Source organism: Macaca fascicularis, chromosome 11, assembly GCF_037993035.2.
Source record: "Macaca fascicularis isolate 582-1 chromosome 11, T2T-MFA8v1.1".
Classification (NCBI taxonomy): Eukaryota; Metazoa; Chordata; class Mammalia; order Primates; family Cercopithecidae; genus Macaca; species Macaca fascicularis.
Window position 1 is genome coordinate 137,598,963 of NC_088385.1, and position 24,632 is coordinate 137,623,594.

Consider the following 24,632-nt stretch of genomic DNA (forward strand, 5'->3'; position numbering starts at 1 on the left):
TTATTGAATGGCAGCAAAAAGCACCGTCCTTCCTAGGTTGTTGCAAGAATGAGATTAAATGTTAGATTCAAAGGGATCGGTACAGAGGCCAGGTGTGGCAGCTCACACCTGTAATCCCAGCACTTTGGGAGGCCGAGGTGGGTGGATTGCTTGAGTCCAGAAGTTTGAGACCAGCCTAGCAATATGGCAAAACCCCATATCTACTAAAAATACAAAAAATTTTCCAAGTGTGGTGGCAAACACCTGTAGTCCCAGCTTCTCAGGGGACTGGGGCTCAGGCAGGAGGATGGCTTGAGCCCAGGAGGTCAAGGCTGCAGTGAGCCTAGGAATGCACTGCACTCCAGCCTGGGTGAGAGAGTGAGATCCTATCTCAAAACAAAACAAAACAAAACAAAACAGTGATCTGCACAGGAATTATGTTTCATGTAAATATCACTAAGTTTTATTTAGGTCTGCCACTTTATGATTTGGCTTCTGTTAGTTCCCTCCCATTTTCATTATTTGATCTCCCCTTTCCTGCCTCTTTTTGTTTTTTGTTGTCTCTTTTTGTTCATTTTGTTTTGTTTTGTTTTTGAGATGGAGTCTCACTCTGTTGCCCAGGCTGAAGTGCAATGGCGCGATCTCGGCTCACTGCAACCTCCACCTCCTGGGTTCAAGCAATTCTCACACTTCAGCCTCCTTAGTAGCTGGGATTACAGGCGTGTATCACCACAGCTGGTTAATTTTTGTATTTTTAGTAGAGATGGGGTTTCACCATGTTGACCAGGCTGGTCCCAAACTCCTGACCTCAGGTGATCTGCACACCTCAGCCTGCTGGGATTACAGGCGGAAGCCACCACGCCCAGCCTGGTTTTCAATTTTAATGTATCCACAGAGTGCTGTTCTATATTCTGTGGAGTGCCATTCTATACTCTGCGGAGTGCCGTTCTATGTTCCGGAGTGCCGTTCTATGTTCCGGAGTGCCGTTCTATGTTCCATGGAGTGCCGTTCTATGTTCCGGAGTGCCGTTCTATGTTCCGCGGAGTGCCGTTCTATGTTCCATGGAGTGCCGTTCTATGTTCCGGAGTGCGGTTCTATGTTCCATGGAGTGCCGTTCTATGTTCCGGAGTGCCGTTCTATGTTCCATGGAGTGCCGTTCTATGTTCCATGGAGTGCCGTTCTATGTTCCGCGGAGTGCCGTTCTATGTTCCATGGAGTGCCGTTCTATGTTCCGCGGAGTGCCGTTCTATGTTCCGGAGTGCCGTTCTATGTTCCGGAGTGCCGTTCTATATTCCGCGGAGTGCCGTTCTATGTTCCATGGAGTGCCGTTCTATGTTCCATGGAGTGCCGTTCTATGTTCCATGGAGTGCCGTTCTATGTTCCGGAGTGCCGTTCTATGTTCCATGGAGTGCTGTTCTATGTTCCATGGAGTGCCGTTCTATGTTCCGTGGAGTGCCATTCTATGTTCCATGGAGTGCCGTTCTATGTTCCGCGGAGTGCCGTTCTATGCTCTAGCAGAGTGCCGTTCTGTGTTCCGGAGTGCCGTTCTGTGTTCCGGAGTGCCGTTCTATGTTCCGCGGAGTGCCGTCCTATGTTCCATGGAGTGCCGTTCTATGTTCCGGAGTGCCATTCTATGTTCCATGGAGTGCCGTTCTATGTTCCGGAGTGCCGTTCTATATTCCGCGGAGTGCCGTTCTATGTTCCGGAGTGCCATTCTATGTTCCAGTGGAGTGCCGTTCTATGTTCCACGGAGGGCTGTTCTATGTTCCGTGGAGGGCTGTTCTATGTTCCCAGGGAAGGCTGTTCTATGTTCCGCGGAGGGCTGTTCTATGTTCCCGGGGAGGGCTGTTCTGTTCCCAGGGAAGGCTATGTTCCGCGGAGGGCTGTTCTATGTTCCCAGGGAAGGCAGTTCTATGTTCCGCGGAGGGCTGTTCTATGTTCCCGGGAGGGCTGTTCTATGTTCCGCGGAGGGCTGTTCTATGTTCCGCGGAGGGCTGTTCTATGTTCCGCGGAGGGCTGTTCTATGTTCCATGGAGGGCTGTTCTATGTTCCGGGGAGGGCTGTTCTATGTTCCGGGGAGGGCTGTTCTATGTTCCGGGGAGGGCTGTTCTATGTTCCGCGGAGGGCTGTTCTATGTTCCGGGGAGGGCTGTTCCATGTTCCGGGGAGGGCTGTTCTATGTTCCGGGGAGGGCTGTTCTATGTTCCAGGGGAGGGCTGTTCTATGTTCCGCGGAGGGCTGTTCTATGTTCCGCGGAGGGCTGTTCTATGTTCCGCGGAGGGCTGTTCTATGTTCCGGGGAGGGCTGTTCTATGTTCCCGGGAGGGCTGTTCTATGTTCCGTGGAGGGCTGTTCTATGTTCCAGAGGAGGGCTGTTCTATGTTCTGGGGAGTGCTGTTCTATATGTTTTTATGTCACACTCAGTGGTTGCCCCAGGGAATTCAAAATACATATTTAAATTTAAATAATCTACTCAGAATTAAAACTTGCCCTTCCAAGTGGAATTCTTACATGTTCCATCTATATAACTGAAACCCCGTCAGAGTGTTCTACGTTTTCTTTGAAGCATCATTTACGTATATGAAAGAGCCTACGAGGAGAAAAACAGCCTGGTCTAGCCTGTTACATTTGCCCAGATATCCGCCCTTTCTGCTGCTCTCCTCTGTACAGTGTTTCCTGAGCACCAGCTGCGTCCAGGTGGCCCGACAGGCGTTGGAGACACGGTGGACACAAAGCTGAGAGGCCCCGGCTTGTGGGGGGCTGACATCCCAGTGGGAAAGACAAGCATCGCTCGGGTGAGGATATAAAAATACAAGCTTGTGACAGATGGGTAAACCGAGGCTCACGGAGATGACTCAGCCCCTTGTGAGTACATCCCACACTCTGGGACAGAACACTCATTCTGTATCACTGCGCTGGGGACAGGGACAGAACGACTCAGAAGGACAGACCCTGCACTGGCCCTCCTGGAGCCCACTCCAGACTCCAGCAAGCATCAGGCCTGGAAGTCGGCGCCTCCCCGCCACCATGGTTCTCCCTGCACTGCTCTGCCGCTGCCTCCACACCACAGTAAGACGGTGGATGCAAACGTGCTTTGAAAGTGCAAAGTAGGGCTGGGCGCAGTGGCTGTAATCCCAGTACTTTAGGAGGCCGAGGCAGGCAGATCACCTGAGGTCAGGAGTTCGAGACCAGCCTGGCCAACATGGTGAAACCCCATCTCTACTCAAAATACAAAAATTAGCCAGGCTTGGTGGCGGGCACCTGTAATCCCAGCTACTCAGGAGGCTGAAGCAGGAGAATTGCTTGAACCCGGGAGGCAGAGGTTGCAGTGAACTGAGATTGCCCACTGCACTCCAGCCTGGGCAACAGAGTGAGACCCTGTCTCAAAAAAAAAAAAAAAAAGAAAGAAAGAAAGAGAGAGAGAGAAAAAGAGAAAGAGAAAGAGAGAGAGAAAGAGAGAAAGTGCAAAGTAGGGGTCAGGGAACCCACGGAGGCCTCCGGGACCCACACTCCAGCCCTGTGTGCTGGTTACTTGGGACACACCCCTTCCCTGCTGCCCAGCGCACTTGACCGTGTGTGGGAAAGGGATGCGTTCATGACCACTGCGTCACAAAGTACCACGACTGGCACTCCTGCTTACAACGTTCCCCAGCCACGTGGAATGGTGAGTCCATTAAACCTCTTTCCTGTATAAATCACCCAATCTCGGGTATGTCTTTATTAGCAGCATGAAAACGGACTAATCCACCATCTCACTGTCCTCACTCCAGTCTCAGCAGCCCTGCCAAGCAGCTCTGGGGTAGACGAGGCTGTGGGGCGTAAGGCTCCATCCACTTCCTGCAGGAGGGATGCTTCTGTCCACGGGAGACCAGCACACAGTGGCGCCTCGTGAAAGGCCATGGCCCCATCACCCTGAGCCCCCTTCTGTGCCAGGCCCCCAGCAGCTATGGACAGAGCCCCTCCCCAGAAAGTGACCACATGATGGTTTCCTGCCTGTGATGGCCTCCTTCAGGCACAGCTTTCTCTCAGCTGCAGGCCACGCAGAGGAACCAAGGAGGACCGCGCACCTCTCCGCACGTTGGGACTCCTGTCCTGTCCCTGAGGAGTAGGACCCTCGAGGTGTTCTGCCCAGGCCATCAGACCACAACCACCCCGACGTCACTGAGCGGCGTGAAGAGAGACCGGGATGTGCATCTGGCTCCCCCGACAGGCCCCACTTCTCACCCTGTGAGGCCACAAGGCCCGCGGCAGCAAAGGGACATAAACTGGGGGGTTTAAAATGACAGCAACCCATCATCTCAAGCCCTGGAGGCCGGAAGTCCTCAGCCGAGGTGTGGACAGAGCTGCGCACCCTCCGAAGGCTCCAGGGCGGGCTCCTCCCCACCTCTCCAGGCTCCTGGGCACTCCGTGGCTCATGGTCATATCGCTCTGATCTCTGCTTCCATCGATGAGGGCCCGCCCTGATGTGTGACCTCACCTTTACCTGGTGACATCTCCAAACACCCTATTTCCAAACTAGGCCCCACACCCAGGTTCTGGGTGGACATGGGGAGAGGCCGATTCAACCCCCTCTCCGTCCAGAAGCTTCTCACCTGCCTTCTGCTCCCTGGGCTCCGTGACCACGGATCCTGCTCACAGCCTCTGGTGGTTTCGCCAGCCCCTGCCTCTAATTGCTTCTAGACTGAGCTCTCTGAAGTTAAACCTTGTGAGTGTGAAGTTAAACCGTTCTTCCCTGCCAGGACTCTAAAACAAAAGCAGCCATCACTCTACCGCATCTGAAGAACAGAAGCGTCTCACGGGCCACGGAGAAGGGGCTGGAGAGATGCTCTGGCCGTTGCTGTGAGTGAAGCCCCACAGGCTGCAGTCCCTTCACCCAGGAGCTGGGGAGAGGCTGAGGGCCCAGAATGTCTTGAGTATCAGGCAATATGAACTCACGTGAAAAACACATGAGACTTGTTTTGGTTTGTTTTGTTTTGCAGTGAGTAAAAAAGCCCAATGTGTTTTTCACTTGAATCTGAGAAGCTAGAGAATAAAAAGCATTTTGTTTATCACAATGTGCTCACTTCTGATAGGGACCCTGCTTCAGAGGAGTGCTGGGTGTTTTGATCAGACTCCTGTGCCAGGACCTAAACGGAGGATTGACTATGAGTTAAATGCAACAAGGAGTGTGGGGTGGAGAGATCCTTGTCCGACACCCGCCCAGGCTGAGGAGAGGCTGGAAATCACGAACTCGCCAGTGTTTACTCCCCTTGGCGAGAGTCTGTCTATTCCAGAAAGAAACTGCAGATTGACCTGTAGATAGAGTCCCCTGTGAGCCCCAGAGAAGCAACCTCTGCAGAGAGGCACCCTGACTCCAGGCCTCCGACTGCCCAGTCATTCTCCACGCAGGCAGCACTGACTCCAGGCCTCCGACTGCCCAGTCATTCTCCACGCAGGCAGCACTGACTCCAGGCCTCCAGTTGCTCAGTCATTCTCTGCGAAGGCAGCAAGTGTCTGCAGTGCTGGTCGGTCCAGCCAGGCAATCTCTCAACCCCTCACTCATTCATGCATGTACTTGCTCAGTTACTAATTCATCAACCAATCAGTATATATCGAGTATCTACTATATGCTAGACTTTGTGCTGGGCACTAGAACAAAGGCTCTCCTGAGGATGTTATATTTTGGTAGGGAAGACAAATACACAGGCAGACAGTTAAAGCAGACAAGATGAGTGCGCTGAAGAAATGGAACCCAGTGATGTACAGGGGACCAGCAAGGGGGGCCTCTGGTCCTTTAGACCAGATGACCAGGAAAGCAACATGAAACAGACCCAATAAGCCAGGAATCAGAAATACAAAGTGCTGATGGAAACAGCATTCCAAATTAAAACAAAACAAAACACAACAACACTCAGTGCAAATTCCCTGGAGTGGAAATAAGTATGTTCCAGAAAGACAAAGACAGACAGGGCCTGTGGGTACAGGGTGGAAGGGGGCACAGGAAGAGTCTAGGCTGAAGGACTAGGTGGGGCCAGAGAATGCAGGTAGTAGGTTTAGGTTTTTATCTCTGTGCAATGCAAAGCAACTGGTAGGTGTTACACAGGAGAGAGGCATGACTAGATTTTAACGGGGTGGCTGTGGCTGCAGGGTGGAGCATGGCCTCCAGGGGACACACAGTATTAGGCAGAATGGCCCTGACGGTCGTGGTAAAGGTGACGGATATTGTTAGCAGGTGGCTTAGCAGTGACTAGCTTTACTGCACAGACTTAAGAACAGCCTGTGTCTGTCACTCACTCATTCCGTCCCTAAACATTGATGGTATGGTTTCTCCTCCCAGGATGGATACTAGGGATATATTGATAAGCAGGAAAAGATATGACATCTCATGGCTTTGTGGGTGACTGGGCCGAGCCACATGGTTCTCACTTGGGGTCTCCAAGCAGTTGTGCTCAGATGGCAACTTAAGGTGGAGTCATCTTCAGGCTTGGCTGGCTCTTCACTTCCATTCTGCCCTCACCGGGGACAGCTGGAAGAGAGGAGGCAGGTCCACTCCAAGACTACGGAGCTTCTCGTCTCCTGGAAGGCAATGGGACAAACGCAATCTGGACAGCAGACACAGCAAACGCCAAGGCCCGGAGGTGGGATGGGACGTGTCTGCTGGGAGAGCTGAAAGGAGCCCTGTGCCACAGTGAGGAGGAGAAGGGCGGTGGTGGATGAAGCTGGAGAGGCAGCCATGGCCAGATCACACAGGCCCTGACCCAAATGGTGTCAGCTTTCAGAATAGAAGTAAACCCCTCACTACTGCTTCTCTTCTGTATCTACAATCTTTCCAGGCACATACCTTTAAACACCAGCTCTAATCTGAGGACTCCTAAATTCCCATCTCCAGCCATGTCTCTCCCTAACTCCAGAAGGGGACATCTTCCTGCCCATGTGACTTCTCCCTTTGGATGCTGCATGGGCATCCCACACCGGGTCCTACGCTGAGCTCTTGACTTCCTCCCACCTCCTCTGGTCCCCTCACCACACATCCCTGAGTCCTCTGCACATCATCAATGCCACTTTCTTCTTAATCTTGCTCAGACTACAAGGCCTTCAAATCATCCTTGGATTTTCTTGCTTAAGCCAAAGTCAATCTGTCAGCATCCTGTTACCTCCACCTTCAAACTGCATCAAGAACCTGACAGTTCTCATCGAATCCACCACTCTGGTCCAAGCCTCTACCATCGCTCACCTGGATGATTTCAAAAGCTTTTCTGCAGCTGGTCTCCAAGGATGCCACTTCTCCACAATGGACCTCACACCCCACTACGCATGCCCCTGTGGCATCCCCTCACTTTGAATCCAGACCTACACCTGTCTTCTCTCCAATAGGACCTGGCAGAAGGGACTTTCAAAGCTGAGTCATAAGTAGCCTTGTAGCTTTTGCTTAGGGCTCATGAGGTCTTTGCTCTGGGGGGACTCAGCCACTGTGGAGGAATTCTGACCCCGAATCCACCAGGCTGTGAGGAAACCCAAGCTAGCCTGTGGAGAGGCCACATGAGGAGAGAAATATCTGGCCTGTCCCCTCTCTTCTAGCCAACTCAGGAGAGGACAACATGCAGGCAAAGAGCCAGCCAAGGCTGCAGATGACGGCAACTTCAGTTGCCATCTAAGCGTAACTACCCAAGAGGAGACCCCAGGTGAGAACCATGTAGCTGCCCAGTCAACCAATACGGCCATAACACATCAACACGAATCACTAATCTCAGCCACTTTTCTGGGGTTGCATTAGTCCATTCTCACACTGCTATAAAGACATACCTAAAACTGAGTAATTTATGACGAAAAGAGGTTTAACTGACTCACAGTTCCTTGGGCTATACAGGAGGCATGGCTGGGGAAGCCTCAGGAAACTTACAGTTATGGCGGAAGGCAAAGGAAATGCAGGCACATCTTCATATGGCAACAGGAAAGAGCATGAAGCGGGAGGGGCTACACACTTCTAAACCAAGAAATCTTGTGAGAACTCAGTCACTATCACAAGAACAGCAAAGGGGAAGTCTGCCCACATGATCCAGTCATCTCCCACCAGGTCTCTTCCCCCACATTGAGAACTACAATTCAACATGAGATTTGGGTGGGGACATAGAGCCAAACCATATCAGGGTGCTTTGTGATACAGCAATAGCTAACTGGTGTACCTCTGTGCGGGTCTTCCTGCACCTCCTCTTGTGTACTACATCTCTACAGAGTTGCAGATATAATTCCTTAAAAATTCAGGTTAGATCACATCATTCTACTGTTGAAAACCGTTTAATGGCTTCCCATCTCAGGAAGAAAAGAGCCAAAGTCCTTATCTTGGCCTTCAAAAGCTTTAAGTGATCTGCTCCAAGTCATCTCCCTCATCTGACCTCATCTTCTAACTGTTTCCCTGCGTTCATTCTACTCCTGCTCCTCGGACTTCCACACACTTCTCAGACACAGCGGGCACTCACCGCCTGCCCCAGGGCCTTTGCACTTCTGCACAGCTCCCTCCCTGGCTTCATCCAGGTCTCTGCTCAAAGGACTCACCACAGTGAGGTCTCCCCAACCACTAAATGTAAACCAGCTCTTCCGTGACTATCACCCTTCACCCCTTCTCACTTCCCCACCTGACCTGCACATGGATTCATCGACTCTCCACCAGAACCAAGGGCATGGATTTAGATCACTTCTTCCAGAAACAAGAAAGCATTTGACACAAAGTGGTTGCTCAATATTTTTGAATGAATATGTCTTCGGGTGTGGGTCCAACTAGATTTCTTTCTTTTAACTTTTATTTTAGGTTCAGGGGCACATGTGCAGGTTTGTTATATAGGTTTTAATCAGGGCAAGTACTGTAGGCTTTGAAATTCTTCAGGAAGCCAGTGCCTGAGGTGAACAAATCCATTTCCCTTTAAAATCTGCATATCTGGACATACTTTTCTGACTCTTCAAGTGAAAATTACTTGGCAGCCCCCACAATACAGTCAAAAAGGGCTCTGAAAAGAACTATGTGGGCCAGATGCAGTGGCTCATACCTGTAATCCCAGCACTTTGAGAGGCCAAGACGGGCACATCACGAGGTCAGGAGTTCGAGACCAGCCTGACCAACATGGTGAAATCACATCTCTACTAAAAATACAAAAATTAGCTGGGCGTGGTGGCGGGCACCTGTAATCCCAGCTACTCAGGAGGCTGAGGCAGGAGAATCGCTTGAACGTGGCAGGCGGAGGTTGCAGTGAGCCCAGATCACACCACTGCACTCCAGCCTGGGCAACAGAGCGAGACTCCTTCTCAGAGAAAAAACAACAACAAAAAAATAAATGAATACACCATGTGTTTCTGTGCATCACCAATCATGGGCTGCAGGGAAGCAGGGCACGTTGTCTTTAGCTAAACTGGATGATCACTATTAAGACAGACAGCACATGAGCGATATTTGGAAACAAAAAAGCCCGCATATGAATGTGACCAGTGGGCTAATTATCAGTTCAGAGAGGCCCTGAATGCACATTGGCACAGCTCCACAGCTGTTAATTACCCCCATGAACACAGGACGAGCAGTCTTCATTCACAGGCCGCACGCCGCCCCCTGCCCCCCAGTCACTTTAGGACGTGGAAGACACACGACGCGTCAGGTGCGAGATGAGAATGGTGACCACGGGATCTGGGATGAAAAGCTGTGGTGATGACTGCCTGAGCATCATGCTTTAACCCAAGTGAGCCGCTTCTACTGTTCTACTGCACCTGTCGTCTACTAATGGAACAACGTGGGTTTCTTGAGGATCAGCGGGGAGGTCCGTAGAGTGGGAACCTGGAGTTCTCCCACCCCGAGGATCCAGGGGTCACTATGCTCGCCATCTCCCACACGTGGTGATGCCCCAACCCGGAGCCGCACATCCCTAGGTTTCCCTGTCATAGCAGACGACACCATTGCTGCCCCAAAAACTCACGTCCTGACTCCTTCCCGCCTCTCACACTCCATGTCCAGTCCATCAGCAAACCCTGTTGATTCAACCTTGAAGACGCGCCCTGAGCCTGCGCCCTGAGCCTGCGTGCTCCTCCCCACCCTGACTTGGTGGGAGCCCCCATTATCTCGCATCAAGACACGGCTCCCAGTGGGGTCCCTGCTTCCACTCCTGATTTTTTCTGTGTGGCCACTGGAGTGACTCTCTACAAACCAAAGCCAGATGCACGTCCTCTCTCAATTCCAATGGCATCTGACACAAACGGATTGCAAAACTATGCCACAATCGCTCCCTGCATCTGAGGTAGGAAGATAAGAGATGAGGCTTAGAATTGGGACCAAACAGGACTAGTTAAATCAGGTCCCAGGCAGAAGCACCTTCCCATGAGACGCACCCACAGTGCCATGTCAGTTGACCATTGCCATGGCAACACCCAGAAGTTACTACCCCTTTCCATGGCAATGACCCAGCCATCCAGAAGTTACCACCATTTTCCAATAATTTTCTGCATAACCTGCCCCTTAATTGGCATGTAATTAAAACCTGGTTTAAATCCAACTTCAGAGTCACCTCTGAGCCACTACTCTAGGTGCACGGTCTGTGAGGTAGCCTTGCTCTGCAAGGAGCAGGACCTCTGCTACTGCTATGCATAGACGCTTCAGTAAAAGCTGCTAACACCACCAGCTTGCCCTTGAATTCTCCCTTGGGTAAAGCCAAGAACCCTCCCAGCCTAAGCCCTGATTTGGGGCTCCCTGCCCTGCACCACATCTACATTCTTGCTGACATGACTTCTTGGCTCCTCTTAGCTGGAGACAGAGTTAACGTCCCTAACTCCTGAAACCAGGCAGACACTGAGATTTGCTTTGGCCAACAGAACTCAAGAAGTGGCTTTCTCCATTCAAGCCTGGGCCTCATGAGGTCTTCCGTGTCTCCGCCTCATTCATGGCCCAACTGTGCCCGGCCAGAGCCCTATCTCACCTGATGGAGGAGGGGAGAGCAAGGAGCAAGGCGGTCATCCCAGCCCAACCAACCAAGATCCTCCAGTGGCCACACCCAGGTGCATGTGAGCCCCGGCTGGACTGGAAGAGCTGTTCAGTCCAGTTCAGCGAAGCTGAGAAGCTCCATGCAGCCAACCAGAGGTTTGGGAGCAATGATGGACTATGACCGCTTCAAGCCCCAGGCTTCAGGATGGTTTGTTATGCAGCCTTATTGGGACAGGGGATACTACATACACTTCTACAATTCTTGGAGTTCTACCTTGGCCTTTAAGACTCTAACTTATTCCCAATCCAGGTTTCATTTTTTTCCTTCCCTGCCCCTCCCCATTCACTGACTGGCCCATCTTCTTCTCCTTGGACATGTCAGGCATCCATGCACCCCAGGCCCTCTGCACTCCCCTCTGCCTGGGATGCTCCTCCCTGAACACTGACAGGGCTGCTTCCTCCCTCTGCTCAACATATATGTCTCGGGAAGCCTCCTGGACCACTCTTTCAAAGTGCCACCATCAGCAGGAACTGATTTCCTGCTCCTCTACCCAGTTTATTTTTCTGCAAAGCACTGATCACTGCCTGACGTTATAGCACAGGCATTTGACTTTCCTTCATCAGGGAGGTGAATGTTGGGGTCTCTTTCGCTAATTACTAGACCCTTGGTGCCTGCAACAGTGCCTGGTACATAGCGCTCAATGGACCCTTGTGAATGAATGACTAGTCATACAGTGAGCAACTTGTGGCCCAAGGATGCCACGTGTGTCTCACTATACAGATCTCTGTTTAGATGCGCTGATGTATCCCTTTCCCTTGATAGGGATGCTGGCGACAGGGAAATTCCCCAAAAGACAGAGTGGACATGCGGGCAGAGTCTCATTAGACCACCCCACTTGGTTCACCCTCCAGTGCTTTCCCATCTTTTGGTATTTTAGATTCCACAGACCAGGACTGAATGGCTCAGGAATCCTACATTTTTTCTTGTTCAAGTCCCATCAAGAAGAACTCAGCCGGGTGCAGTGGCTCACGCCTGTAATCCTAGCACTTTGGGAGGCCGAGGCAGGCTGACCACTTGAGGTCAGGAGTTCAAAACCAGCCTGGCCAACATGGCAAAACCCCATCTCTACTAAAAATATACATACACACACAAAATAGCCGGGTGTGGTGGTGGGTGCCTGTAATCCCAGCTACTAGGGAGGCTGAGGCAGGAGAATCTCTTGAACCTGGGAGGTGGAGGTTGCAGTGAGTTGAGATCGCGCCATTGCACTCCATGCACTCCAGCCAGAACGACAGAGCAAGACTACATCTCAAAAAACAAAACAAACAAAACAAAACAAAACTCTTCGTGGATTCTTCTTGTGTGGGGGGCAATCTAGCCTTAGCATTCCTCCCCAACTCTCCTTGCTAATGTTGCAAGACAGGCTTGAAAACTCCATATGCCATTAGGCTCTTCTTCTCCAAAGAACTTCCAAAGAAAGACACTTGGGAAAATCGCTCCTCCATTGCTATGAAGATGTTCCTGACAACAGTTTCTTCTGTATTTTTCTGCGTCCTCTAACATAACATTCTGAGTAAGAAAACCATGTCCAGCACGCCGTGCTTTGTTTTGCTGAGGAAGCAGTGAGCTCCCTTCCCCAAAGAAGTGAGAATTATGCAATTGTTCATATTTTCTTTTCTGTCCAGCCTCCCTGGAAACTCGGAGCCAAATGAGAATCTTGGAGTAACTATGTTCACCCTCGAAGGCGGCATATTTCAGTTCTTTCTTCTCTTTATGCACACATTCTACTTCCTTCCATATCACTTCATTATATTTAATGATTTTGGTAATTAGGACATATTCTTGGAAAGAAGCACAATAAAAACACATTCACAGATAATGAAGTCATCAATTATCATTTTTTTAAGTACGAAAATCAGGAGGGACTCAAATCAGGTTAAATATTCACTGCGTGATCCACGCTAGGGGCGCGTCTAGTCAGTTTCAGTATTATTCTTACATGATTGTTTCAGGAACATTCAGCCCCAATTTCAGCCTTATCTATTTCACTGAAAGCTTTTATATTTGGAAGGAAAACCACATCCCGTTCACAATTCAGTCAAACCCAGTGGTGGCTGTGATTTGGTGGCCCTTCAATCTGCTGTAGGAGACTGAATCTGTGCGTGGTAGAGGGTTTTACATCCCTGGCCTCCCCTTCCCCAGTCATATCAATCAAAAGTGTCCTCAGACATTGCCAAATGTCCCCTGGAGGGCAAGTTGGCCCCGCTGAGAACCATCTTTCATGGCCTTTTCATCCAGGGCTCTTCCCCAGGCTGGCATTTCAGGGTCTTTGCTCCGTGCAGGCAAAGGAGAGGGGCTGTGAGCCGGCCCTCAGGCACGCTTAGCTGGGAACCCTGCATCACCTGACATTCTCCCAAGATGGGTCTCTGATCCGGTAGAATCCTCTTTGGCTTTCGGCAAATCAGGTTGACTGAAACTGTGCTGAGGTTCCAATTCCATTCACATTACTGACAACAAAAGAAAACAACACCAACCACTCAAAGGGCATGAGGTCAGAAAGGAGGGAAGATGCTGCCTCGCTGGCTCTGAAGGCGGAGCGCGAGGCCCTCAGCAGCCCTTGCAGCTGGAAAGGCAAGGAATGAATTCTCCCCAAAGCTCAGAAAGGCACTCAGTCCTGCCAACACCAGATCATAGCCCTGTGAGGGCTTCTGACCTCCAGAGGCTTTGACCTCTGGAAAGGCTTCTCAGGCTTCTGACCTCCAGAACTGTAACAGAATACGTGTACGTCGCTTTAAGCCACCAAGACACTATGGGGTCACTTGCTACAGCAGCAATAAGAAACAGATACACAGTTTCTGAGTCTCAGTACCACTGACATGTGGGACCAGGTGATAATCTGCTGTAGGAGACTGATCTGTGTGTGGTAGAGGGTTTTACATCCCTGGCCTCCCCTTCCCCAGTCATATCAATCAAAAGTGTCCTCCGACATTGCCGAATGTCCCCTGGAGGGCAAGCTGGCACCACTGAGAACCATCTTTCATGACTTTTTAATCCAGCAGACTCTCCGCTAAGCTCCTTCCTCCCAGGGATTCATGGCACACCCTCCATTAAATTCACTAAGCCCTGAATGTGTGTCCCAGGCGCTAAAGGCAGAGGGTTGGATAAGTCACGGTGTGTGCCCTCAGAAAACTCACAGTCAGTCATGGAGGCAGCTGCTTAAAGAATTATGTGGTAGCACCTCCTCTCTTGAGGGTTACGTTCTGAAGACTTAGAGCACACAGGGAGAAGCAGGACCGTCACCTTGCTGAGAACTGCAGGACCAGCTTGGTCCACATTCAGGGCTGGTAGTCAGAGAATAGGCCATCTTTCTTTGCTAATTGAGATGGAATCATTCTTTTCTCATTGAGATGGAATGCACATGCCATAAAGGTCATCATTTTGGTGTGCAATGCCATGGTTTTGGCACATTCACAAAGTTCAGCAGCCATTATTACCATCTAACTCAAGAACATTTTCACCATTCCAAAAAGAACCTCATACCCCTTGGCGGTCACTCCTCATCCCCATCCCCCTACTCCCTCCACTCCCCCAGCCACCATCCCTGGGGGGGGTCACTCCTCATCCCCATCCCCCTACTCCCTCCACTCCCCCCACCACCATCCCTGGAGGGGTCACTCCTCATCCCCATCCCCCTACTCCGTCCACTCCCCCAGCCACCATCCCTGGAGGGATCACTCCTCATCCCCACCCCCTCCACTCCCCCACCACCATCTCTGGAGGGGTCACTCCTCATCCCCACCTCCTCCACTCCCCCTGCCACCATCCCTGGAGGGATCACTCCTCATCCCCACTCTCTCCACTCCCCCACCACCATCCCTGGGGGGGTCATTCCTCATCCCCATCCCCCTACTCCCTCCACTCCCCCAGCCACCATCCCTGGAGGGGTCACTCCTCATCCCCACCCCCTCCACTCCCCCAGCCACCATCCCTGGAGGGGTCACTCCTCATCCCCACCCCCTCCACTCCCCCCGCCACCATCCCAGGAGGGGTCACTCCTCATCCCCATCCCCCTACTCCCTCCAATCCCCCCACCACCATCTCTGGAGGGGTCACTCCTCATCCCCATCCCCCTACTCCCTCCACTCCCCCCACCACCATCTCTGGAGGGGTCACTCCTCATCCCCACCTCCTCCACTCCCCCCACCACCATCCCTGGAGGGATCACTCCTCATCCCCACTCTCTCCACTCCCCCACCACCATCCCTGGGGGGGTCACTCCTCATCCCCATCCCCCTACTCCCTCCACTCCCCCCACCACCATCCCTGGAGGGGTCACTCCTCATCCCCACCTCCTCCACTCCCCCCGCCACCATCCCTGGAGGGATCACTCCTCATCCCCACTCTCTCCACTCCCCCACCACCATCCCTGGGGGGGGTCATTCCTCATCCCCATCCCCCTACTCCCTCCACTCCCCCAGCCACCATCCCTGGAGGGGTCACTCCTCATCCCCATCCCCCTACTCTCTCCACTCCCCCAGCCACCATCCCTGGAGGGGTCACTCTTCATCCCCACCCCCTCCACTCCCCCAGCCACCATCCCTGGAGGGGTCACTCCTCATCCCCACCCCCTCCACTCCCCCAGCCACCATCCCTGGAGGGGTCACTCCTCATCCCCACCCCCTCCACTCCCCCCGCCACCATCCCTGGAGGGGTCACTCCTCATCCCCATCCCCCCACCCTGTCCACTCCCCCACCACCATCCCTGGAGGGGTCACTCCTCATCCCCATCCCCCTACTCCCTCCACTCCCCCCACCACCATCCCTGGAGGGGTCACTCCTCATCCCCATCCCCCCACCCTGTCCACTCCCCCACCACCATCCCTGGAGGGGTCACTCCTCATCCCCATCCCCCTACTCCCTCCACTCCCCCCACCACCATCTCTGGAGGGGTCACTCCTCGTCCCCATCCCCCTACTCCCTCCATTCCCCCACCACCATCCCTGGAGGGGTCACTCCTCATCCCCATCCCCCCACCCTGTCCACTCCCCCACCACCATCCCTGGCAATTACTCAGATGCTCCCCTCAGAGTTCCAAAAGCTTCCCCAAAGAGGCTACAGATGGAGGTAAAATCACTTCTCGATTTAAAGAGTATTTGCGGATGCAGCCTAATCCTGTTTTCTGTAATTGTGAAATGCAAATGACCCTGGTAATATATGTACTGATCATAGAACTGGAGATGACTTTTTTTTTATTTTTGTAAAAAAAAATGTTTCCCAGAATGAGAATCCAATCAAATTTTAACACTTGGTGAAAAAATTCATTCAGTTTAACTCAGTGGCATCAATAGCAAATCAACCCACTGGCTAAATATTGAAGGAGATCTCAGCTCATCAGAAATGCGTGAGGAGCATCCAGTTACCTGTACCCCGATAGAGCAAATGTTCTGGTTTAGCTATCCTCTTTGTGACAAAGGTCATTAAACATCCGAGCAGCAGCTTAAAATTCCTCAAGTTTGAAACCCACTGTAGCCACCTCTGGTCTTTAACGTAAGCAGACTCCATTTCCATTCAGGAGCAGAGTGCCCGCCACTGCACAGCTCAGCTGTGTTTAACATCCTAAGAAATGGAAATGCATAATTGGCTTTATGGGATTGCTTCCAGAAACACTGGAATTTTGTTATTTATTGCTTTTTATACCACAAAAAGGGGGAAAGCAGCCCCAACATCTCTGAATGTGGATGATGGCCTCCAAAGGAGCTTGACGTAGCTTCTGCTCGGGGGTCCTGTAGCCCCTCTTTCCTCACACCGACCTCACAAAGAGCAGAAGTGGTCCCAAACGCAGAAAGCCAGCCTACCTTCAGGACCTGTTCTAGGTTCTCCAGCTTGGCTTGGAGCTGGTGTTTCTCCTTCAAGGCCAAATCGCGCTCTCTGGTCAAGAGGGTGAGTGGGTGGTTGAGATGCACATACTCTGCCTTCACCTGCAAGCGGAAGGAATGGAGACAAGGAGGTTATCACAACCTGCCTAAGAGCTGGAGCAGGCATCTGCCTCCAGCTGGTATCCATTGCTTCCTCTTTAGGAGGAAAATCTTCAATTTCCTCTTAGAGGATTCTTCCCTTCCTCCTTCTCCATCATGGACTGGGTCCACTCCTACTAGGGGCCACTACACATGACCAAGGGCTGACCAATCAGCAGACTATCTCCGTCTTCCTCCTGCCCACCTCCACCACAGCCTCAGTGATTGGGTCAGGGTTGCAAATGTGCCACATGCCTGGCCAATCAGTGTAATCTCATCTCCTGGATGTAGTGATTGGTTGGGGAAGTCACATGACCCAATTGCATTCTGGGGGAATGAGATCCTGTACTAGTATAGGAACGTGGAAGAACTCTCCCTTTTGCCCACTGGACTTGGAAAGTTAAAGACAAAAAGCTGGAACTACTGTGGCCTTTGTCATCACGAGGGAAGAACCCATCTGAGAACAGAGCCAATGAGATAAATGCAGAGACGCAGAGGGAAAAGCAGGATCCCCATGGCATCATTTGAGCACCCAGATCAAGCTGAGCCTGAAGCTAATTATCTTTTCCTTTTCAGTCACTTGGACCAATAGATTTCTCCTTGTTTGCTTACACCAATTTGAGTCGTCTGTCCCCTGTAACTATGAGAGCCCTAACAGATACAAGTGTTTTCCCATTGTCTTAGCATATTTATTCTTGTCTAAAAATTTTGCCCCATCTTAAAAGTGAATAAAAATGCCAATGAAATTCCACATGAACTAGAATGCATTCCCCCAATAAATCCAAAAAAACACATAAATTCCATTCTTAGGCCTCAACCCCCAGGGCCAAGGTACAAGCTTATTGGGAAGGGAGGCGCCATGTTCAGTCTCTCTCCTCTTCGAAACAGGTCAGGGGATGCTATCAATGAAAGAAATCACCATGGTTCCTTTCCCATTCATTTTCAATGTGGAGGCAACATATTTTAACCCCACAGCAGCCTTGTAATTTCTTTTTCTCCTCCCCAAGTCTCATGATGTGAATTATGGCTTCAATAACAGACTAACACAATGCCACGCTTGTCAGCTGCAGAAGTCCTTTCTATTTCAAATACTTTCTGTACTGAGTGTTAGTTTAACCTGACAACTTCTGGGGCACCAGAAGAAAGGCAGGCACCCACTTGGCATTCCCGAATGGGAACAGGGTTACAGGAAAGCTGTTATTAAGAGGTTGTACAGAGGTCTCATTCGAAGGAATATTTTAATGCCATTGTGCTGCAACGTGATGTTATCAGGCAATGAACTTAGAGAAATAATCCAAATGCCCCCGGTGAAAATGTCACGACCTATTTGAATTAAACCATCCTCACTTCTGAACCTCAATACCCCGGGGTGCAGGTTTGCAGAAAGCATCACTGCTTGTATCCTAGCTGTTCAAGAACATTAGGACTTGGGAGTCATGCTTGAATGCTCCTAAATTCAGTCTCACACAGCGACCAGCACCATCTTTCTGAAATACCTGCCAGATCTTGCCTCTCCCTGCTTGAAACCTTCTATGGTTTCCACAGAATTTAGAATAAAATCCAAACTCCTTGGTGGTCTAAAAGCCCTACCCACCTGCCACCCTGTTGCCACCATGCTGGGGACACCCCGGCCTCCTTCTGTCCCTTAAACAGGTCGAGCCTCTTCCCACCCTGGAACCCTTGCACCTGCTGATTCTGTTGCCTGCAGATCTCTACCCCGCCCTGCCCCAGTCTGCTCAGGTCTGGCTCCTTCTCATTCGGTGTAACCTCAGACAGGCCTTCCCACCCTTGCAAGGTGACGAAACCCTTGTCTCCACCCCCGCCTCCATGTCCCTCCCTCCCACACCGCCATGCTTCGGTGTCCACGTGTGCTCGGTGCTGTCCTCTGCGGCTGTTTGCCTTCTTCCTGTGGCTGCTCCTCATTGGAACAGAAGTGTCACCAGACAGAAGTTTTCTTCTGCCACGCAGTTTCCCATCGTCAGAGCCCAGAGGACCGCCTGGCAGGGAGTCAGTGGTCAAGCAAGATTTTTGTACTGAGTGGAATGGTGTTGAAGAAAGTTCCAAGAATGGAAAGGTGGCCCTGGCTCCTGAGTGGACTACTGCTGTTAACTCTCCCAGACCCAGGCCCCACCATCATCCATCCCTCTTTGTGTCCCAAGAGGCTCATCCTCACGGCCTGCACCCCCCGTACTATCCCGGCTTCTAATCAGCTTGCCCAGTGGAAGACATGATGGAGAAACTATGGATCAGCATGACCCCTGGCCCCGGCCCTCCCCAGCAGCCTGCAGGGGTTACTCTGAGTTACTCCCCTGAGAAAGACCGCTGGTGAGCCTGGCCCTTGGCTGGAGGCCTGGGAACTGGGATCTGGGGAGAATTCCTACATTCCCTAATCGATTAGGGCAGCTTCCCGCATCGAGGCCACTTGAACAAGACGGTTTGTGCTGAACACCTTTCCGTCTGGGAGTCTGGAATTGTGGTATGTGCTGGACAGAGAGAGCCCATGTGACCAGGTCCCCATAAAAACTCTGGTTGCTGAGTCTTTAATGGGCTTCCCTGATAAATGACATTTCACACACATCACAGCTTGCAGCTGTGGGTCCACTAAGCGTCCTGTGTGATTCTTGGGAATCCTCTTGGGAGACGACCTGGAGGGCCTGTACCTGGTCTCCCCCTGGCTTCATCCTGTGTGGCCCTCTCCCTTTGCCACCCGTGCTGTGTGTCCTTTTGCTGTAATAAGTCACAGCCCTGAGGGCGGCTGCACACTGAGCCCTGCAAGTCCTCCCACTGGGTTGTGGAACTGGGGTAACCCCCAACAGTGTCCTTCTATGGGGAGGGCCTCTCCCACACCCTTCTCCCCATACCCATAGCAGGTGGCCACGGTGCCCAGCCTCTGCTGGTCTCAGACTCCCAACCCCCTTTGCAGGTGTCCTGCCCCCCCGCCCCCCGGCCCCTGCAACACCACCCACACCTTTGCTAGCACTTTATTTTCTAAACTCTGCTCCACCCTCCAGTTTGCAAATGCTGTCTATTTGCTTTTGTGACCCTGATGGGTAAAATCTCCAAAGAAAAAGAATATTAACAGCCCAAAAGCAACATGATGACTCAGAGGCTCCCTACCTAAGGAGCTTCTAGTTTGGAGAGGAATCGATTCAGACTCATGCTTCACAGAGAAGCCAACGTGGGTTTCAGGCTCCATGTGCAGAGCCCAGCATGAAGATGCATTTATTATCCAGCTTTTTACAAGAGCACGGGACAGTCAGGAATTGCCCTCTAGGGGGCAGCATCCAGTGCTTTGGTCAAGAACAGACAACCTCCAACCTACGACAGGCCACCGTTCCAGTGTGAACCTGGAAAGAAATTACCGAGCACCGGTACGCATTCTCCCATGGGCACGTCACAAACGGTGGCCAGAAGCTAGAGAGTCCAGCTGGCCCCTAAATCCTATTTGTTCCACAGTGGAGCTAAAAGGGAGCTAAATTTAACACAGTAGAGCGGAAACACTGTGTTTCTGCAGTGGACAATATGGTGGTAATAGCAGTGACTTAACAGAAGGCAATAATGTTGGGGGAACAAATGGATCTGTTGGTCTTGAGGTGATGCTCATAAGCAAAGTAAAAGAAAAGAAGTTCTCGGAGGAAGGTGAAGAGTCCAGGCAGAGTCTACAGAGGACCTCGGGGGCAAGTCAATGACATTTACTCTTTTTTTTTTTTTTTTGAGATGGAGTCTCACTCTGTTGCCCAGGCTGGAGTACAGTGATGCAATCTCAGCTCACTGCAACCTCCACCTCCTGAGTTCAAGGGATTCTCGTGCCTCAGCCTCCCAAATAACTGGGGTTACAGGTGCACACCACCATGCCTGGCTAATTTTTGCATTTTTAGTAGAGACAAGGTTTTGTCATGTTGGCCAGGCTGGTCTTGAACTCCTGACCTCAAGTGATCTGCCCACCTCGGCCTCCTGAAGTGCTGGAATTACAGATGTGAGCCACCATGCCCAGCCGATATTTACTCTTTCGTGGACCTCATCTCATGCCACAATTATGGTTTTGCATTTCTTTGACTTAAAATTCCCCATAGTGTCATCTTTTTGTTTACCAGAATGATGAAGGCCACGGCTCTGGTTCACAACAAGAAGGAGAGGGTGTGTGGACAAGGAGAGGGTGTGTGGACAAGGAGAGGGTGTGTGGACAAGGAGAGGGTGTGTGGACAAAGAGGGGGTGTGTGGACAAGGAGGGGGTGTGTGGACAAGGAGGGGGTGTGTGGACAAGGAGGGGGTGTGTGGACAAGGAGGGGTGTGTGGACAAGGAGGGGGTGTGTGGACAAGGAGGGGGTGTGTGGACAAGGAGGGGGTGTGTGGACAAGGAGGGGGTGTGTGGACAAGGAGAGGGTGTGTGGACAAGGAGAGGGTGTGTGGACAAAGAGGGGGTGTGTGGACAAGGAGGGGGTGTGTGGACAAGGAGGGGGTGTGTGGACAAGGAGGGGGTGTGTGGACAAGGAGGGGGTGTGTGGACAAGGAGGGGGTGTGTGGACAAGGAGGGGGTATGTGGACAAGGAGAGGGGAGGGAGAACCAAAGAGACTGATTTCCTGGATGTATAATGCCTGAGTAATGGCCCCACATGAAGATGCCCACATCCAAATTCCTAAAGTCTGTGAATATATCAGTTTTCGCGGCCGAACGGACCCTGAGGATGGGATTGTGTGGAGGGTGCTGAGAGTGGGAGAGCACGAGGTTATCCAGATGGGCTCTATGTAATCACAGAGCCTCCTCAGGAAAAGGAGAGTCAGAGACGAAAAACAGAGAGCTCGGACAACGCTCTGCTGTCAGCTTTGAAGATCAGGGAAGGCAGCCAAAGTAAGGCAAGAGGAGAGACTCTACCCCAGAGCCTCAGGAAAGCACACAGGCCTGCTGACATCTTGACTTCAGGACTTAAGACGTGCAGAGCGCTGAGACACGATGGAGTGTTTGTGGGAATCTGTCGCAGCAGCAATAAGACAACTGCTGCGGAGGTCAGCTAGACGGCGGTCCTCATCACCGCAAGCACGCGTTGAATTGTCACTATATGCCGGCAACTGGCATCTGTCCCTGGAAAGCCTAAGCCCCAGTGAGCTAGGCCCCACCCCTCCATATCCCCCAAGTCAAGGTTTGTCACCTCCTCTCCTGGTGCAGCCCCCAGGGCTTCAGTTGCCCCGCTGGCTCCTCTAACCCTGCCTGCACCTTCCTAAGAATGCTTATACTTAGCAACCGTCCTCAATTGCTTTCGGGGGATGTGCCATATCTCGCCTGCTGGGACCAGACTGAGACCGTCTGTGACATGGTTCTGATGAACCTGGAGCAGAAATCCCTGGAGGACAATGACCTTTCATGAAACAGAGCTTCGTGAGAAACGCTTCAGCCCCTCTTCCTCCCGCCACAGTGGGGATGCGATCCTTCGAGATGGAATGCCACCTGTCTCGGTGTCACAGAAGCCACCCTCCACACACGTCACCGCTGGACAGGAGCCCCCGGGCCCTTGCTCCTTCTCTAGGCCACAGCCTCTGGCCGGGGTCACCACCTCTGGGCTTCCTGAACATGATAGTGCCCCTCGTGTGTAACCCACCAAGCTCAGGCTTCCATGAGGGGCAGCTGGAAATAACCCCAGCTGATACACCTGGAGAAGGGTGCGTTCTCTAATTCAGCAGCACTGATCCCACCTGGATAGAGGACTGATGCCGCTAAATTAAAACACGATAAACATCGGCTCCAATGGGCCACTCAAATGCTGGCACCTGGGGCCGGTGGCCCAGAAGAGAGCCTGGCAGTTTCCTCTCTGCTGGGTTGGGTTTTGCAGCCCAGCTCATGCCCGGAATCTTGGCGGACGGGCCCTTAGCTGACAGACGCCCTGGCCTCTGGCTCCAAAGAACACAGGGGTGTAGGGATCCCCACTGCATTGAGGTCTCTGCCTCAAAGTCCATCACTTTTTTTTTTTCTTGAGAGAGCCTGACTCTGTTACCCAGGCTGGAGTGCGGTGGCGTGATCTCGGCTCACTGCAACCTCTACCTCCTGGGTTCAAGAGATTCTCATGCCTCAGCCTCCCGAGTAGCTGGGATCACAGGCGCGCTCCACCATGCCCAGCCAATTTTTGTATTTTTAGTAGAGACGGGGTTTCTCCATGTTGGCCAGGCTGGTCTCAAACTCCTGACCTCAGGTGATCCATGCGTCTTGGCCTCCCAAAGTATTGGGATTACAGGCGTGAGCCACTGAGTCTGGCCTGGGTCCCTGTCCCATTGCTGGCGTGAGCCACCACACCCAACCTGGGTCCCTGTCCCGTTGCCCTTGGTCTTGGTCTAGAACAGTCTCCTGGATGTTCTCAAGAGCCAAATCAGCCTCCTACTAAAGGAGAAAGTGAACTCAGAGTGACAAAGATGACTCAGAGATCTTCACTAAGACACACAATCAAAGAAAAAATGTCCCAGACGTTCAAGGGTAGGAGCCCAGACAATTCTTCCTTTGTCCTGATGAAATGCAAGGTGAGGAACAATTTCCTCTTATAAGATTTTTTTTAGAGAATAATAATCAGCTGCAACCCTGGGCTGGACACTCACCTTTCAGTCAAAAACTAAGCCTCATGAATCCCAAATATCTATGTGTGTCATCCTTTTAAACTTTCCTAATTTTCTTACTAGAAAACAATGCTTAACGAGGGAAATTGCTAGTAAGTCACATGGCTGACATTTCATACCAGTGTTTCCTAGCTGTGCCTGTACTTCTACAACCTTGGGTTTCTGGCCAGCAGGTAAGAGGATTCCCTAGGTTGTAGGAAATTCTGACCCATGCTACAGCAAGGTCAAAGGTCATGAACGTAATGACCTACTAGTGCCGGCTCCAGAATGTCAGGTACTAACAGGGTTTGAATGATTCCCCAAGACCTGCTCACCACACACAAACACAACAGCACACTAACCACCCCGGGCATCCGATCCAGACACTGGATTGGATTTTATTCTCTAAAAAAAATCTCATAAGAGTGAACTGTTCACTTTGATCCAGACACTGGACTCATTTCTATTTCAAAATACATTCTCGTGGCAGCAACAGTGGCACCAGGTGGAAGAGAAGCTTGAAATATTTGGCCTCAGATACTCAATGTGATGAAAACCTTGAACCTCAGACCTGCTACAGGAACAGGGGCCCAGTGTGGGGAGGACGGAGCTCAACAGGCCCCTCCTAACCCAAACAGAGAAGAAATTTGAATCATTTTTTCTGAAATCAACAAAAGGTTGGCTTTGCAGCTTCAAAGGCATCAAGCATATTCTTTGCACTATGTCTTGGATCCCAGCTCATCGGTTCCTCCCACAAGGCTGCCTGCCTGAGAGAATTCAACACCCCAGACAGCCCAATACCACCGTTTGCGCCTAAGAACCAACCCTTTCTGCACAGGGAAAAAGGCTGACAATGTAGTCTCTTTGCATTCATAATTAAGAGCTCTGAGAATTAATTTCTGTCTCTTAATCAGTGCTACCGAAAAGCAGTTTGCAATTCTAAGCAAGAATCAGATAGAGGAATTGCTGATCCCCCCGTGTCTGCAGGGACCCGGAAGAGCACTGGTGTTTCTGCAGGTTTGCGTTGACGAGCTCACCCATGAGTCTGGAGGGACGGTTGAATGCTTCTATTAGCACAAACTCACCCCCACCCCTTCAGCCTCCCCAGCTCCCCTGGACCACAGAGATGCT

At 51.6% G+C, this 24,632-nt stretch overlaps 1 protein-coding gene across 38 annotated transcripts in view; it reads right to left on the reverse strand.

Moving 5' to 3' along the window:
- Positions 1-24,632, reverse strand: part of RIMBP2 (RIMS binding protein 2) — a 328,353-nt gene that overhangs the window by 96,283 nt on the left and 207,438 nt on the right. For all 38 annotated transcript variants that reach the window (XR_012420847.1, XR_012420846.1, XR_012420845.1 and 35 more), the window contains one exon: positions 16,767-16,889. The gene's annotated coding sequence lies outside the window, so the exon portion shown is untranslated. The remainder of the gene's footprint in view (positions 1-16,766; positions 16,890-24,632) is intronic.